The following is a 13,400-nucleotide window of genomic DNA, read 5'->3' on the forward strand; positions in this document are numbered from 1 at the left end:
TAATTACATGCCCTTTGTCTCCAGCAGACTACCATATCTTCTAATGCATTTTAATGCAAATTTTCTATTGTAACACAAGATAGATTTTTTTAAAAAAAGTCATACCAGGAGTTGATGAATTAAATCAAAATACAGTGAATTTGAGATTTAAACGAGAAAAAAAATTTAAAAATTGCTAATTAAACACAATAAACAAAAGGAAAAAAAATTGCCCTTTGAACAACACAGGTTTGAAGTACATCACTGCACTTATACATAGATTTTTTTTTCAATAAATACAGCTCCGTACTGCAAATGCACTTCCTTGTCCTTATAGTTTTCTGTTTTTTAAAAAGATTTTATTTATTCATTTGAGAAAGAAAGTGAGGAAGGAGCAAGAGAGAGCAAACAAGTTGGGGGAGGGGCAGAGAGAGAAGGAGAATGAGATTACCCACTGAGCAGCAAGCCCCAGGGCGGGACTGCCACCCAGGACCCTGGGATCATGACCTGAGTCACAGGCAGCTGCTTCACCCACAGAGCCACCCAGGTGCCCTAATTTTCTTAATAATACTTTGTTTTCACTAGATGACTTTATTGTTAGAGTACAGTATATAATACAAATAACATACTAAACGTGTATAAATTGACTATTTATGGTATCAGTAAGGCTCTGGCCAACATAGACTATTAGAAGTTAAGTTTTTGGAGAGTCAAAAGTTATATGTGGATTTTCAACTGTGTGGGGGGCAGATGCCACAAACCCTCATGTTATTTAAGGGTATATTTTCATCCAATCCTTTCTTCTTTCAGCAGAAGAAAAAAAAAAAAAAAAAACTTAAACCAAACTAAACCAAAAATTGAGTCCTAGAGAGATTAAGTGATTTTGCCAAGATTACTAATGGAGTTTTATAATCAAAGATTTTTGACTCAAAACAGTTTTTGCAACATCTTTCTGTGGTCAGTTGAGACCTGCCTCCAGATATTTCAGCTCTTAACTGTGGCTTGGTAACTTGTGCCTGTAGCATGAACTTCTTTCCCTCCTCTGACTTCTTGAATCTGTGTTCTATTACGCCTGACCCTCAGAGCCCACACTGGCTTGGGTTTTCCCTTAGGGGAAAAAAAAGAGAGAGAGAGAGAGAACTTCACATGCTTCCTGCAGGTCAGGCACTGATTAGTCTTTTCTTTACAGTGGGTTTTGTTCAGTTGTTTTGCAATTAAACAAGTGCTTGAGATAGGTACTCTTATGTTAGTATTTCCAACCAATTATGGGAATGAAATGAGTATTTAAAATAATCCATCTTAAAAGGATTTCTAATCCACTCATACATGCCTATCCATTCAACAAACATTCTCCAAGTGCCAAAAAGTACGCAGGTATTATCCGTCTGTTTGGAGATCTCCAAAAGGAGTGAGGAAGAAACAGACATTTAATCATAAGGTTTTCTGGGAAGGCATGATGGTGATGTTCACAGGGTATGCTTGTCACCAAAAAGAGAGATCAATGACAAAGCACTGGTCTTCTCAGTTCCCACGTAGCAGAGCCTTAGGAAGCCCCAGCTCTGAATTTGCTCAGCCTACCCCCTCATCCCCAGGATGGCCAAGCAGTAAGAAGCAGAACCTTCCCTCCCCTACAGAAGACTGAAGTTATTCAACAAATAAATCTTGAAAGAAAGAAAGAAAGAAAGAAAGAAGAAAGAAAGAAAGAAATGGAGGGAAGGAGGGAGGGAGAAAGAAAGAAAGAAAGAAAGGAAAAGAAAAAAGGGGGAGGGAAGGAAAACTGTCATAGATTAAGAGACTGGGTGGAGCACCTGGATGGCTCTGTCAGTTAACCACTGACTTCAGCTCAAGTCTTGATCTCAGGGTCTTGGGATTAAGCCCTACATTGGGCTCCACACTCAGCGTGGAGTCTGCTTCTCTCTCTTCTTTTGCTCCTGTCCCCTACCCTGCTCACACTCCCTCTCTCTCTCACACATAAATAAAATCTTTAAAATAAATAAATAAATGAAAGAGACTGAGTAGACAAATCAACCAAAAGCAAATGGTAAATTATATTTGGATCCTATAGGGGAAAACAAAACAAAACAAAACAAAGCAAACAAACAAACAAAAACAGCTGTAAAAAGACATATTTCAAGGGCTCTTGGATGGCTTAGTTGGTAGAACATGCAATGCTTGATCTCAGACTCATGATTTTGAGACCCACTTCAGGTGTAGAGATTACTTAAAATAAAATCTTAAAAAAATAAAAAGACATCTCAACAGGAAAACTTGAACACAATGATGTTAAGGAATTACTTTGATTTTGGTGGGTCTAATAATACTATGATTACATTAAAGTACTTACCTGTTAGAAAAAAAACAAACAAAAAAACAGAAGCAGCAGCAGCACCCTCTAAAGGCAGGTTTAAAAGGCTATCTGCAGGGCAGCTGGGTGGCTCAGCCTGTTAAGCCTCAGCCTTCAGTTCAGGTCATGATTCAGGGATCCTGGATTGGAGCTCCAAGTTGGACTCCCTGCTCAGTGGAGAGTCTGCTTCTCGCTCTCCCTCTGACCCTTCCCACTCCCACTCAGCTACCTCATGCTCTCTCCCTCCCTCTTTCAAATAAATAAATAAAATCTTTAAAAAAAAAAAAAAGGCTATCTGCTTTCACAGCTGATATAATTCAATGGAAGCCTTATCCTGTGCATTTTCTCTATGCCTTCCCAGACAAAAGCAATGCATTTGTAAGTTACTGTTATTTTAATAACAAATCATAGCCGGGTATTCTTGTGTTTCAGGAATATCGGCCACTTTCCTAATGTTTAACGCCACACATCAGGGATTTAATCTATGCCCTTCTCAGAGCATGCCAAATGCAACTAAATTATAATGTCCTCAGAACACAGTGTATTGGATTTCATGATAAAGAAGATCACAGTAAATATTAATCTTTTCAAATTGATAGAATGAAATATTAAACTATTTCAAAGAAGAATTTTAATGTGGAAATTAAATCTTTGTTAATATTTCTAGCATTCGAGCATTAAGGAGCCAGGTGACAGGATGATTAGTCAAAGGTTGCAGCTTATCTCATTGAGCTGCTGATACGTTAAATTGTTAGTCTTTTCTGTAGAATTATGTAGAGAGAGCATTTCTCCAAGTGAAACAAGAAAAGACAATTGATCAACCAAGGTGGAGGCAACACTGGTTTATAAGTTCCCCCTGCATTTTTGTTTGAAATGAAATTCTTTCTGATTATTCTGTGATGCTTGCAACTTTGTAGTTACTCAACCCATGATTTTAGAAAAAAAGAGAGAGTTATCTAATTAAGTAAATGCTACTTCTCAGTAATGTATTACAGTCACCATAGTTTCCAGTGCAAAAATGTAACTTCATGTACGCATATGCCAAGAAAATTCTAGTGGGAACAGTGACACAGATTATATAATGTTCTAAAAAACCTGTGGTACATGCTATGGTATCACATAAAGTGTAAAGGAATTAAGGGGGAAATACCCACAGGATTTTAAGATTAATGTCCTGGCTCTGCCACTTCCATGCTGTATTAACCTTGGATAAGTCAGATTCATATAAAATGAGGACAAAGATACCTTCTGATTTACTACACAAGGTTGTTATAAAAAAATCAGATAATATAATATACAGAGAAAGATTGCATCAAATAAAAAAATAATAAAATCTTGAAGACTCTCAGATACCAGATATTCCTTGTAGTAAGACTGCTTACAAATCAAAATATCCATGGAGATAAAAAAAAAAATAGGGTAATTTTAAAAACTTATTTCCTGACTGCAAGCGTATGTATTTTATCACCAGAAGAGTAATAGCATGTTTCATTTAATTTTTCTATTTAAAATTCAAAGTCATCTTCCCAAAGCCAGTCCACTTTTATACAAATGCATTTACATTAGTTTTAATTAAAATTAGATTTTGTATTCGTCTTTCTCTGCACTGAGTGAATAATTATTTTTAATTAGAAAATCAAGAAATGCAATGTATTTTAAATGTGCTCTCTTCCAAATTTGGCTATTATGTTGATATTTAATTAATGCAGATAATAATTTTAGCAAACCCTAAACAACTTATCAAAACAAACAATTATGTACTGTGTGTTTGTTCTGTTCAGGTTAGCCTTTATCTTACGTGCTTCATGAAGCTCAGAGTTGAGTACCATGAAGAATTTGCCCACAGAAATCTCAGTGCAGACCTTGATTCAGTACTTCTTCTCTTCTCAATAAAGTATATGCATGACGTGTTAAGAATGAAATCAGTTGGTTGAACATCCGAATCTTGGTTTTAGGCTCTGGTCATGACCTCGGGGTTCTGAGATCAAGACCCCTTTTAAGGCTCTTCGCTCAGGATCTACTTGAGATTCTCTCTCCCTCTGACCCTCCCCTGACTCATGCAGGAATCTTTAAAAAAATGTGAAATCATATAACATTATGAAGGAAATGTACAGATTAGAGATTAGCAGAAATAAGAATAGTAAATGCATGTATATAAGCGTGTGTAGTTATGTGACATCTGCATGGACATGCCTGTAACATGGAAGCAAGGTAGAAAGATACATACTTTTTCTCAGTTTCTGCCCCTATCCTAAAATCACAGGATTCATAGCACAGCAAACAGAGGGATCTCCTCTCTAATGCTTAGGCTCCGATGTGTGAGATACCTGACCTTCTCCACTCACCCACAGTATTCACCTCTCATTAAATAGAAGTGTTTTCCACTGGAGAGGAGAGGGATAGGGCCATGTAGGTGATGCTGCACTGCTTTTTTGGGGGGAGGTTATGGGGAATCCCCAAAGGAGAACTATAACAGGTGAGGACCAGACAAGAATAATAGCATGTGAAATGACCTTGAAAGGGGGCTTCATGGGTACTAGGGTGGAGTGGGGGTGGAGAGCCAAGGCTCAGGCTGCCCTTCTCCTTCAGAACCAAAACTCTATCGGTATCCAAGAAAACCATGACTGAAAATAAGGGCATTAATTGGACTGGAAATCCTCTGTGATGCTTCTCTTCATCATGACTAATGCCTCATTAAATCCTGCAGACTCTACCTTCAAAATATGTCCTCAATCCTGCCACCATTATCTACCTAGCTACCATACCAAGAGGTAGCTACTTTCATCTCTTTTATTTCCTAAGGTTTGTGCTAAATTTTCCTGTAGAGTCCATGATCTTCCTTAACCATGAACTTTTTAAACTCTAGGTCAGTCACAACATCTCATGAAAAACATGGTGACATCCAAACTTCTTATAGTGGTTGTTTCCAATGCTCCGTATGACCTACTCTTGGTTCAACCAAATATCTCGTCAATCACCCAATTATGTGTTCTATGCAGCCACACAGATCTTCACTTTGCTCCTTTAAAATAACCCCAGAGCACTTGTACCCAGTGGTCATGTAATGTCATCATCCAGCATTTGCCAGGTCACATATGTTTCATCAGAGAGGTCTTCTCCTCACGTACTATGTGCAGTCCCTGGTGCTTACTAATCCCATTATTTCCTATTGAAATTTTTTGAGGGCCTGTGGTTTTATTATAATGATGATCAGTTTCTGAATTTTTTTACCTTCCCAAAATATTGGGAAGATATTATGTCCTCAGCTTTTTGCTTCCATTCAATTACTTATTGATGAAAGAGTTAAATAAATGTGTTAGCAGTAATAGTGGTTCTGATGAGCACTGACTGCTTCTGTATATTTGGTTGGTCCATTTGTGGGCAGGATGGTTCATATCACCTGGAGGAACATCCACAGCCTTACAGATGATCCGAGTGACATTCCTGAGATCCTACAGAGGAGAAGCTCTAGCACAAGACTCAAAACAAGATCCCCCAAGCCTTAGTTCCTTGCCAGGGAAGAGGAAAAGTGAGGTGAACAAGGTATCTTCAGCAATAGTTGATAGTTTTTAGACTAAATGAATGCAAATTTACAAGAGAAATAAGCATAGCCAGATAGTAGGCATATAGTTCCATTATTTGATTTTCTAGTGTGCATCACCAGACTTAGTGATAAGTAATATCACTAATATTTATGGGGTTGTTTCATGAAAGTGCATTAAAACTGCAGAAGTTAGAAAGCAGGAAAAATAAAAAGAAAGTAGGGAATGTGAAGTTGTGCAAAGGCCTTCAACTTAATTCTATTTTGAAGTCTCCAACTAATTTTGCAGGATTACTTATCTTCCCTGGTATATCTTTGGTTATCTTTAAGAGCATTGCATATATACAGATTTTTCTCCCCAACTTTTTTCTTATTCAAATTCCATCCTTTAACATTTCAATATGGAGCCTCCAAATACCCTGTCTCTGTGTTTCCTAATACTGATTTGGCAGGGGATTTCAGTGATACTCCAAATGGACTGGATTCAGAATTGCAAGAATGTTTCTCCTGAGAATCTGTTAGTAGTAGGTAAGAATGATGAGGTCATTCATAACAACAGCTTCCTTTTATTGAAATATTGCTGTGTGACAAAATGGTACTAATAAGAATTTATGTTTCTATTTATTCTCCAAAACAGTCCTTGAAATATGCATCTTTCCTGTTTTGCAGATCAAAATATCCTGGTTTAGGTAAATCACTTTTATATATAACCAAACAGTAGAATCTGAACCAAGGACAGTCTGAGGGCAAAGCTTACTGGTGTTGCTCTCCACCACCACCACCACATATGAGTAAGTGGAGAGGAGGAAAAGGTAGAGAAAAAAGGAGGTGCTGAAGCTGAAGGTGAAAAAAGAAAGAGAGAGAGAGAGAATCACCACTCCAAAGGCTTTTCCACTCTTTTTTTTTTTTTTTTTTTTTGAATCTTCTGTCTCCATGAAATCAGCAAGACTCAATGGGTACCGGGCATGACTGGGAAGTAGCATTACTGGATGGATGGTGGGTGCACAGATGAGATGATGCTCTAAAGGACATGCCAGTCTAGTCAGGTCTCTGAATGCCAACACACAGGGGTGAGTTGGCATAGAAATGCTGAGAATGTGTGGGGCTAAATCCTCCTTCTCAGCAAACTGCCCTGCTGATGTCCTTACCTGTTATGAATCACCCAAGATCACGTCAAGCGGTTGAATCAGCACCCAGTGCAGTTGTCGGTGTGGATTATAATACTAAAGAGGAGTCTTTAGTGATACTAATTAGAAGATTATGTTTGATTAAAGAAATAGCAATATAGCAGACTGTGGGAACTTTATATTAAGTGCAGCATTTATATGTTAGACACTGAACTTTGCCCAGTGTCCCTATGCTGGGGCAGTACCTAGCAAACCACAAACTCTGGAAAAGATTTAATCCTGATACCTTTCTTGAAAGTATTTTACATGCAGAATGGAGAAACTAATGGACATGGGCAAACAGGGAAAGAAACTATCATGTTTCCAAGAGATATGGCCATGTCATTCAGCACAGAAGCATTTGAAGTCCTCAACAAATGGCTTATAAGAAAAATTGTCACTACCTTGGTGATCTTGGAATCGGTTGCCCGACTGTCAGTGGAAAAAGAAATCAGAAGAGATATAAAGGGCCCTTAGCCCAGCAGTGTCACCATTAATCATTTAATTACCTCTAGACCATCGGCTTCTCAACAAGGACTGAAACCAACTGGGAAAGATTGGGGCTCACTGCAGAATGGATGGATTTCTCTTCTGTATCTTGGTCGAAGCACAGGGGCAGGGAGGCTGCTGTGCTCCCAGTTAGGGCACCTGGCTTATGTTTCCGTGCCTGTCTTTGACCTTGAGCCTCTCAACTGACGCACATTCCACTTCTTTTCTGTGCAAACAACACAGAAAAAAAGTAGCATCTTAGACCTTAGAAACAAGAAGACTACTCAGAGTTCATTGACTCAAGTTGAAAGAAAGTATACAAAGGAAAATAAAGGAAACACATTTTTGTAGCTTTCCCTCCATCAGCTCGGTGGGCGGGGGGGGGTAATGCTGCAGTGTTTATATACTTAAGGATTTGATCCTCAGAAGACAATGAGATGCTTAGTCTTCTGTTTCTTCAATTGGTGCTGAAACATTTTTTTTTTTTTTTAAGTAATCGGTATGCCCAACGTGGGGTTTGAACTCATGACTCTGAGATCAGAAGTCACTTGCTCTACAGACTGAGCCAGCAAGTACCCCTGAACTTTATTTTATTTTTTTATTTCATCATTTCATTTTTTTCATCATGAATGTAGAAATCTATATTCTTATCTGTATCTTGAAGATAAGGGACAGGGGGCTCATGTCACATATAGATTAGTCTGTCCAGTTGGTAAATGAGACCCACCAAGATTTTAAATTAGGCCTAACAGAATCTCAAAAGTCCACAGAGTTGGTCTTTATATTACATACCTGCAAGGCACAGTGCCAGGTGTGTGGCGGGGGTGTCCTCAAAATGGTGTAGATCCTGAGGAAATAACAAACTCTGGAGAGAGCACTGCACTTAAAGTCAGAAGACTGGGTTTTGAACCCCGTTGTCATTCACTGGTTGCCATTCTGGGTGATACACAGAACTTCTCTGAGACTACATTCCCATGTGAAAAAATATGGAGATAATAGTCCTTTTATATTGTGAGAATCAAACATCCAAAACTAATTAGATGTTTTCTAAAAGTGAATATGTAATATGCAAATAGCAGTTATTTTTAGTATAAGAAATAAACATTGGCATAATAGTAACTCAGTTTGTTATGCTTCCCTTGTATGAATGATCATGCAATATTTGTATTATCTATTTTTTAAGTCTTGTTTTCATCTTATCCAAGAGGACAATTCTCCAATTGGAGAATCAAATTTTTAATTTTTTAAACTAAGATGTTATCACAAGACCCCACAAAAAACATATACTAGTAAATATTTGTTGAATATTTCACAAATGTCAGGAAACCTTACAGAGAGTAAAGAGAAGCCAATAAATTGTGTATTTTGAGAGATCTGCAAAAGCTTCATAGGAGCTTCATTGTACATCCAATTACAAGTAGCAGACCAGGAAGCAGAGAAGGTCTGATGACAGCCAGGTCCCACTGGCTTTGTGCACTACCTGCACAGAGGTTATGATGGCATTCTTGGCTCGGTTTTGAGATCACTGGAACTATTCCACGTGTCTGAGCATGTTGATCTGGATCACACTAGATTTGTAAGCTTCAGCAGGAGACTTTTATTAGCAGGGAAATCACGAGAGGGTAGTTTCCAGCTGGGTGCAAAATGGGGACCGGTGTAACCTGGACTCTCCCCAAGTGTGTACAAGACCTGCATAGTGAGTCCAGAGAGAAGGCCACAGGCTCCTTCTCAGGGATTTTGTAAAGGTAACATTCACTGCAAGAGACATAGCATATGATACATGACTTTAAAGAATTACCTTATTAATCATAAGTGTGCAAAGAGCTGTGATCCCGAAGATGGGCTAAAAAAACAACATTTGGTTATGCTCTGATTTTCTCAAATCTAATCTTGACTTTATCACCTGCTTATTTAACACAGTCCCTCTACTTTGGTTCTGACTCCCAACTGTTTTTCTAGGAAAGGGCCTTGATTACCACTTGGGCATTCCTATCTTGGAAGACTTGCAGTAAAATACCTGAGCTTAGCCTCCTTGGGTCAGCTTCTTCCAAAGCCATGGCTCCTACCCACAAGGGTGGGGCTTCAACACTCAGTCACGGAATCTGAGAGAACTAACAGAAATTTTACAGTCAAGTTACATAGTCTGGGTCTTCGGACTTCCATAGATCATAAAAATGGGAAAAAATGTAATTTGTGTGACTTGAGATAGTTTTTTAAAAAAAGGTTATAAAAATGATCATTATAACAATAATAACTAACATTGATTTAGTGCTTTCTTTTGGCTTGGCACAGTGACAAGCTCTTTCCTTGTTTTTCTCATTTGTCCTTCATAGCAACCTTATGAAGTAGGCATAATTAGAGTATGGCTCATAAAGCTAAGTAAACTGAGGCACAGAGATGGCAGAGGCAAGCCAAAGGCCACAAAGCCACAGAATAAGAATGAAAAACAACACAACTCGCTCCAGATCTCAAGTTAATTTTATGCTGTATCACTTACCAAATTTATTCTGAACAGGTGACTCAGACATGAAATAATTATATTTTTGGGGAATGGAAGTAGATCAGCATGCTATAGGTGCACAGTTATTCAGGCAGAAGTTCTAACTGGTAGGGACATACATTTTTAGTTACATTCAGAGAATTCTATTCTTTTGTTTACTAAATGATAAGGACCTTTGGATCATGGTGATAGAAATTTAAGAAAAGAAAATCATCTCCATTTTTTGTTGTTGTTGTTTGTTGGTTTTGTTTTGTTTTGTTTTTACCGTTAGAAACTTAGGGCTTAACAGAATTTACACAAACTACACAGCTGTTCATGAAAATCCAGAACACAGTCTCTGTTTTTCAGATTCTTGTTTCATAGAGTAAGTCACTAATTATACCTCAAACCAAGATTGAAAGGAGATTTATTTAAAGGAGACTTAATTGAATAATCATTGGTTTATTGGAAGGAAGCCTTGCATTTTCAATTATGAAAGGTTTGATCAAAGAAATATTTAGTTGAAATGAGTTAAAAATTTTGTAGCTATTTACCATGTGATATATGGAAAGAAGACATTCTCAGTCCAGGAAGAACAGAGTAAAATGTTGTGGTCTTATTTGTATCACATTTTCTCTCTCCTCATATACAATGAGTCCTCAAACTTGGTTGGTCATGGACAATGCTTCCATATTACCCAGCTCCTCTGGATTTATAGGTTGCTCAAAATAGTTTTGCTTTTTTGAAGCATTCAAAACTTCTCAATGAATTTCTGATATATTTTCAAGAAATAAACAATCCCCACCCCCAGTCAGTTGCTGGGAATCAAGTATTTCCTTTCTTCAAAAAGCAGAGAGAACCATTAGATCTTCTGAAGTCAATATATTGCCAAAGAAACAACAATTTCTCTAAGAAAGACCATGCTGGCTTGCACAGAGAAAGAGTTTCTCAAAAGTGAATTTTACACAGCCGTAGAGTAATGGTACTAACTATCCTGAGACTACCATATGCTTAGGGCCATATATTGTATTATACATATTATATTATTTAATTTTCAAAAAGTAAAACAAGATAAAACAAATCCAGATAAAACAAAACAGATAAAACAGATAAAAACAAACAGATAAAACAAATCCAGAAACACATCAACAATATCAACAATAAAACATTTTCTATGAGATCATTATCTCCCCAAACTGACATAACTATTTGAGAAAATAGTCTGAGAAATATTGAGTCTGTTCAATTAAATAAATAAATAAAGTTTTCTAAAACTACATAGATAGTAAGTGGCAATACCATGATTCTTCACTCAAAATCACCAAAATACACATTATTCTCAAGTGTGCATAGAGTATTCTTCAAGAAAGACCATATACTATACCATAAAACAAGCCTCAAAAAATTTAAAAGTATTGAAGTCAAAGCATGCTCTGTGACATAAATAGAATGAAACTATAAATCAACTCCAAATATACGTGTGTGTATACACACACACACACACACACACACACACTCACACATATTTGGGACATTTAAAAAATATGTGGAAATTAAACAATATATTACTAAATAAGCAATAGGTCAAGGGAAACTATCAAGGACTTTGAAGTGAATGAAAATGAAGAGAAAAATGTACCAAAACTTACAAGATGTGTCTAAACTTATTGGAGGCAGTGGCTGAAGGGACAATTTAGACCTGTCAATGTCTATAATTAAAGCTAAGTATGTCTTATTAATAATGTGAATTTCTACCTTAAGAAACCAAAATATCATCAACAACAACAAAAAACAAACTAAGCTCACAACATCCAGCAATAATCTCTACCAAAATACTAGGTACCCATTTTTGCAGAAATTGACAAACTGTTTCTAAAAATCATATGGAAATTCAAGAGTCCCAGGATAGCCGAAGTAATCTTTAAAAAGAAGAATAAATTTGAGGTACTCATGCTTCCTGATTTCAAAACTTATTATAAACCTACTGTAATCAAGACAGTGTAGTATTCTCCGAAGGATAGACATACGGATCAAATGGAATTGAGAGTCCAAAACTAAACCATTATAAGATGGTCAAGAAGAGTACCGAGACAACTCATGGGGAATTGATAGTCATTTCAACTAATGGTGCTGGGACAACAGGATATCTACAGGCAAAAGAATGAGGTTGGACACCTATCCCACACTATATACAGCAATTATTTAAAAAGGAGTCATAAGTTTAAACATAAGACCAAAAACTGTAAAACTCTTAGAAGGAAACATAGAAGTAACACTTCATGACCTTATATTAGGCAGTAGTTTTGTAAATATCACAAGAAAAACACAAGCAATTAAGAAAAAGCAAAAAAAAAAAAAAAAAAAAGAAAGAAAGAAAGAAAAAAGTAAAAAAAAATAAATTAATTAAATTTCATGAAAATTAGAAAAGAAGTGTTTGTGTTTCAAAGGAAACCACTAAAAAAATGAAAAATCAACCCCCAAAAATGGGAGAAAATTTTTTAAGTCATGTATCTAATAAGTGACTTGTGTCTAAAATGCACAAGGAACACTTAATGAAAAGACAGTTAATCAAATTGAGATAATCAAAGGGTTTCAACAGACATTTCTTCAAAGACAATAGACAGATGGCTAATAAACACATGTAAAGATTCTTAATCATTAGTTATCTGGAAACTGAGCATCAAAATATAATGAGATACTGCTTCACACTCACTAAAAGTTAAAATCAAGAAAACAGACAATAACATTTGAGCAGGATGTAGAGAAATTGAAACTTATATATTCCTGATGAAAATGCAAAATGTTTCAGCCTCCAGAGACATGGTTTGACAGTTCTTTGAAATATTAAACCATATGATTCAGCAATTGAAAATACATGTCCTGACAAAGATCTGTATGCAAATATCCATAGCAGCATTATTCATAATAACCAAAATTAGAAACAACCCACCTGTGTTATCAACTGTTAGATACAAAATGTGACACATCTACATAATATAATATTGTTTGTCAATAAAATGGAACAAAGTACTTGTATACACTACAGAATAGATGGATCTTGAAAACACAATGCTTTGAGAAAGAAGTCAGTTGCAAAAGGCCACATAGTGTATCATCCCATTTATGCAAAAATTCTGGAATAAAATCCACAGAGAAAAAGTAGATTAGTGGTTTCCAGAGGATGGAAGGAAAAAGCAATGAGAAGTGAGTAGTAATGTGTGTCTTTTGGCGTGACACAAAATCTTTGCCATTAGATAGTGATGATGTTGATACAACTCTATAAACACACTAAGAGCCACTGGATTGTACACTTTAAAAGGGGTGAATTTTATGTCATGTCAATTGTACCTCAAGTAAGCTATTACTCAAAAATACATAAAGGACCAAATCTCATTTCAGACT

The sequence above is a fragment of the Lontra canadensis genome, unplaced genomic scaffold (genome assembly GCF_010015895.1).
Source record: "Lontra canadensis isolate GAN:19392208 unplaced genomic scaffold, GSC_riverotter_1.0 scaffold49, whole genome shotgun sequence".
In the NCBI taxonomy this organism is placed as follows: Eukaryota; Metazoa; Chordata; class Mammalia; order Carnivora; family Mustelidae; genus Lontra; species Lontra canadensis.